Raw genomic sequence first — 5,725 nt, 5'->3', positions numbered from 1 at the left:
AGAGATGGAGTTCTCTTCTCTACTGCTTTGTAGAAGGTCTTGTTATAGTCTCTTCCCTCAAGTGGTAGGTCTTCATCTGAGTCCTAGTGGTCTGTTAGTCACTATTTTGATAATTTTCTTAGGGGTGGCTACTATGCTGATGCTTATACTAGAGAAGGCTTGAATTAAAACCTTTCTATGGCCTGATGAGTACATCAAAAGTTTTCAGACATTGGTTATTTTCTATCCTTTTTCCACTCCTCTAACAACACGGTACCCCATTTTCAGGTGCTTGCTTATCTTACTTCAGTTCTTGTACCCTAGCTTCCTTACCCTTACCTACTGGCTAGTCAATCATCCTTATCTCTAAGTGATCATTAACCAGTTCTTGCTATTCAAATCTCCAATTACTAAATGAACTTCTCAATTACATAAAGCAATCTAAACACCATAACTCACATCTTCTCATGAATAATGTGATTTCTCATTAATAATGAAAGCAAGAAGAAACAAGCATTGATGATCAAAGTCTCATAAACATTAAAAGCAATCCAACAACATAGGAACCCCGACGGGTTCAACAATTCTAGCTACTCATGCTAATAAGCAACACAAAGTAAGGAACAAATACAGAAAAGCAATTTGAAAGCATGTACACCCTTCTTCTTCAAGTCAGATGAAAAGCCCTAAATTCCCAAATCTGAATGATGAACCCTAAATTGCCTATTGAAATAAGAGAATTCCCTCAACAGGTAAATAAGAGAATTCCCTCAACAGTGTCTACAGGTAAATAAGAGAATTCCCTCAATAGTGTCTATAGGTAAATAAGAGAATTCCCTTAACGCAGCTGCACAAAACCTGTTTACCATAAGCTTGCTTATCAATCTCATCTTCGCTACTGCGAATAAATGAATACTAAAATCAAAGCATCTTTTCAAGGGTTGAAATGTGGCTAAGTGATGTGCGTAAAATACACACATCTAAATGGGGTTTTTAAGATTGATTTTATGGACATTTGGATGTGAATTGGTCTCAACACTCACCTTATACATATGTTTGTGTGCATTAGGTCCAAAAGAGGTCAAAGGATGAAAAAAGAAAGAATTGGAGCATAATTGGACGTCAAAGCTGCCGAAACGAGCTAAGTACGAGCATGAGGAAGTTGAACATGGCCGTGTTGATCTCAACACTGGCCGTGTTCTCAACACGATCACAAACATGGGCCGTGTTACTAATACGGGGACAAACACGGCCGCGTTGGACATCAAAGAAGAATTAGTTTTTAGGGAGCACGGCCAAAGAGAGTAAGAACTGGTTAATAATCGCTTAGAGATAAGGATAATTAACTAGCCGGATTAAGAATTAACAAAGCTTAATAGAGGCGGATTAAAGCTTAATGCTAATTTAAGAATCAATCGTTAGAAAGAGATTCCAACTTTAGGTTATTAGGTTTAGGAATTCGGTTATCTGGAGAGAGAAACCGAATTCGGTTAAGAATTCATCCACGGGTAGCATAATTAGACTCACTGATCCTTTATCTTTTGTTTGATTGCCAACTAGTTTAGATTCCCTTTGGGTTTGTCTTCTTGTCTTGATTATTTCATTTATCAATCACTCTTGCATCTCCCTTAGGACTTAGCTTGTAGCTATTAGTTAGTTTAGAAATTATTTATCGCTAATTTTAGGTTAATATAACAAAGAACAAAGGAGTAACTCTGGGCTTTCACTTTCTCGAGGAATACGACCTTGATACTCGCCATTAGTGCTAGACTGCATCGATAGGTACACCGCCTTAGATTGATCAGAGCACTTAGTAGCCACCCATCAAGTTTTTGGCGCCGTTGCCGGGGAATTATATGAAAACTAGAGTGAAATTTGCTATTTGTTAATTTAGCCATTTTTTTTCTTTCTTATTATTTAATGATTTTTTTTGTTTATTTATTTTATTTTATTTGTACATATTTATTTAGTTTAAGTTTATGATTCAGATAGTGAATGATAAGGAGGTTCAATGCTAAACTCAAAATCTTTGTATGACGCATTGGAAAATGAGAATAGGAACTAAGAGAGTGCTAAAAATTGGGATGCCCGTGCATCTTTAGATGCTCGAGTGGAATCGTTTTGCAGGGCTACCGATCAACTCTCTTCTCCTATCCTTTCATCTCAAGTCTTTTGTGAATTTTGTTGTGGTTTACATGTGTGTAATGATTGTCCATTGTATAGTGATGTTGCTCATTGTTCTTATAACTATGAACAGGTGAATTATATGGGAAGTTGGCCAAATGACTCGTATGTAAGCACCTACAATCAAGAGTGGAGCACTCATTCACCCTTTGGATGGAGCTTAGATGGCCAAGAACCACTAGGAATTCAGCAACTACATCAAGAAATTTAATGTTGCACCTTCAACTCAAGATGAAGAGTTAGTGTCAAAGGAGCTGATGATGAGGTTCATAACAAGTCTTGAGGAAAGATTCCAACAAACAGAGAGGATACTTGAACATCAACAAGCCTCGATTAACAACATAGAGCATCAAGTAGGCTTAATCTTCAAGTTACTAGCGGAAGAGCAATTGAGAACTCCATCAAACTAGAGGAACATTTGAGCGCCATCACTTTCATGCTCAGGTGAGAATTTTTCTGGTTTATCTATTATGTTTGACGATGATGCTTATGTGCAGGACGACTCTTTGAACATGGAGATAGAACCAGAAAAGGAAGAGGCAAACATGATCCCTCTGAAAGACTACCAACAAGAATACACAATTGATGATGCTGAGTTGCAGTTAGAGGAATTTTTGGTGGATTTTCCACAAGTCCCTTCCGATGATGGAAGATGAGCACGAGTTGTCCAATGAAGAAGTCTTGGAGGAGCTCGAGTTTCTCCTAGCAAGTGAACCAAGCCAAGGACTGAAGAAAACCATCAACACTCCTGAAGAAATTGCCCAACCGTCGATCCTTCCAATTGTTGAAACTCTAGCTTTCAAATTGGAAGAGCCCCTAGAGCATCATGACTACGTGCAAATATACGAGGAGCGAAGTTTTGCCCATCATACTAGCAAATTGCTTGACCGTCGGAAGAGGAAGTTGACGATTATCCCTCTAAGCGAATATTTGAAGCCATTTGCTTGGAAGAAGGATGGATGGTCAACAATCCCCACCGTTTACTTTTCACCATGAGTCCAAATTTAAGAAGACTCATCACATAAAAAGAAGCACTTTTGGGAGGCACCCCAAATTCTATTTTCAATTTGAATACTTTACCCTTGCATTGTGAACTTAGTTGATTAGGTTTTATAGTTGGTTTTTGTTAAGTTTTATTTATGTTGAGTGTATGAGTTGAGGATTTATTGGTTTTGCAGTGAGAAAGAGTGAGAAAGTGTCGAGAATCGCAACTTTTGCATTATCCGGAGATCAACACGGGCGTGTTCAAGACCGTGTTCATTAACACGGCCCGTGTTCCGATTGAAGAAAATCAAACTAAGATGAACACGCTCACGGGAAGCTAACACGGAGTTTATGCCTGCCGTGTCCACAACACGCCTCGTGTCAAAGACCGTGTCCGTAATATCGGCGTGTTCTCGTATGGTAAGTCAAGACGTTTTTATTCGCTTAAGACGCCCGACATCCATACTGTTCATGAACACGGCCCATGTTGTCGAACACGGCGTGTTCCGTGACACCTGCCTATATATACCACTTCATTCCAAAAAAATTTTGCTCTCCCCCATCTCTTACTCTCTCATGTCTTATTTCTCATTTCGAAGGCTTTGGATATTGCGTTTGTCAAGTAAGTACCCTCCAACTTCATTTTTCATTATTTTATTTTGATATTAGTTCAAATTTATATTTTCTTTGTGTTTCAATTTTTTATTTATTTATTTATTTATTTTTTGTTTATTCCCTTATTTATTATTTGGTGCATGCATTTACATTCGTGTTTGTGCTTAATTTTCTTTTATTTTCTTTAATATAGTTTATATACTTAACTTGCTCATATTTTCCGTTTTTCTTTCTACCATTATTTATGATTGTGATTAATTCCTTATTTTTCTCTTTATCATTATTATTGTCTCATTGCTAAACAATACGCCCTTCATCATAGATAGTCACTGCTTTGTATCTATTTTATATTAGCATGTTGGTTTGCCTTGTGATGGATTATGGCGAAGTAAACTCCATATGGATGAATTGCAAATTTAATTGGTTAGCATTAGTTTAAAAGGTTGTGGATTAAATTTTCTTTGCGGGACATTGAGCAGTTTAATTTTATCGAGTTAAATCGTTTGGTTTGTTCATTTTATGCCGTTATGCCGCTGAATTTTGTTGATCCTTAGTACTAAAAGTTTCCTTTTCGGGTACCATGTCCACCGGACGAGGATAAGGAGTTTACAAGAGGAGGCGGACCGATGGTTCCTCTTCCTCTCGATCGCTAGCACCGCACCGACTAGTTCGGGCCAAATTAGACCACCGCAGCGCCATCGATTCCTACTTTTCCAAGGGCAGCCCACCTTTGAGCGGTAGATATCAATCGATGAGGCATAAAGATTTGGGAAAGGGGCGAGGATAGACCGGCCAAGATCGGAGACCGCTTGACTTGCAAATTGCAGTCCGGCCGATATCTTGAGACGCCCCCATTTCAACATTTCTTTGACATTGTTGAACCAACATATAGGGAGTTGACCGTGGAGTTTACCAAAGACTTTCTTTCCTACAAAACCATTTCATGGGACTTCCAACAACCGGATGCGATCAGTTTCAGACTAGCAAGGCAGACTTTCACGATGAGTGTACATCAGTTTGGGGTACACTTAGGCTTGTGGACTGAGGAGGATGCAGCTGGAGAGGTTTATAGTCGCTGTATACACACGCCTCGTGTGTCATATCCGCAGATGTGGGCTAAGATTTGGCGACACTGAGGGTTACAGTGCCAGCCAGTCCAAGGCATCTAACTTGCCTGAGGGACTGCGATACTTGCATGCATTGCTGGCTAGGACCATCACCGGCAAGGGAGATAGTGGTGGTGTAGTTACCCAGTGACCTCGTTTATACTTTACAAAGATGCACCAAAGACCACTGTCGACATGGGGTACTTATTGGCCGTGATGATCAAGGCCTTCCGCAACAACTCAAAGAAGGTATTTTTCCTGTTTTGGGACTTACATTACTCGACCGGCTAGGAGCTTAGGAGTTTTGGAGGAAGCGATACCACATTTGACAGAGAGCCGGGGTGATGGAGACGTTAGGACTTCCCGGATGGTTAGTATGGGGATGGTGACTGTGCGGTCCGCTAGGACTAGAGTATAGACCGAGGAATGCTCTCTTGGCGACTCGGAGGGAGCGACCGCCCCACGAGCCCATGGTACATGTAGGATGTCCCACCTTCTTCCGATATTCCGTAGTCTTCCTCCGGACCGCCTACTCAGCCTCCTTCCGGGTCTTCTTCACCGTTTTAGGAGTCTCCCCAATTGAGTTTAGAGTCCGCAGCCAGAGTGCAGAGGTTGGCGAGGAGGCAGCAGATTTCATTCGACAAGAGGCTTTTCAACAGGACCTTTGCCAACAGTCTCTTGAGCTGTGAGCGATGATGGCTCCGCCTGAGAGGCAGGGCTATGCTTCAAGCCCCCGATTGAGCAGGGAGGTAGGTTAGAGGCCTCTATGGCCAATGACATGTTCGATGATATTTTGCTACAGACTTTGCACTGCATGTCCATAGAGCCGGGTTCCAGAGCAGAGCCATTTTGACATC

Source organism: Ricinus communis, chromosome 6, assembly GCF_019578655.1.
Source record: "Ricinus communis isolate WT05 ecotype wild-type chromosome 6, ASM1957865v1, whole genome shotgun sequence".
NCBI classification, from domain to species: Eukaryota; Viridiplantae; Streptophyta; class Magnoliopsida; order Malpighiales; family Euphorbiaceae; genus Ricinus; species Ricinus communis.
Note: the sequence above shows the minus strand (reverse complement) of the source record.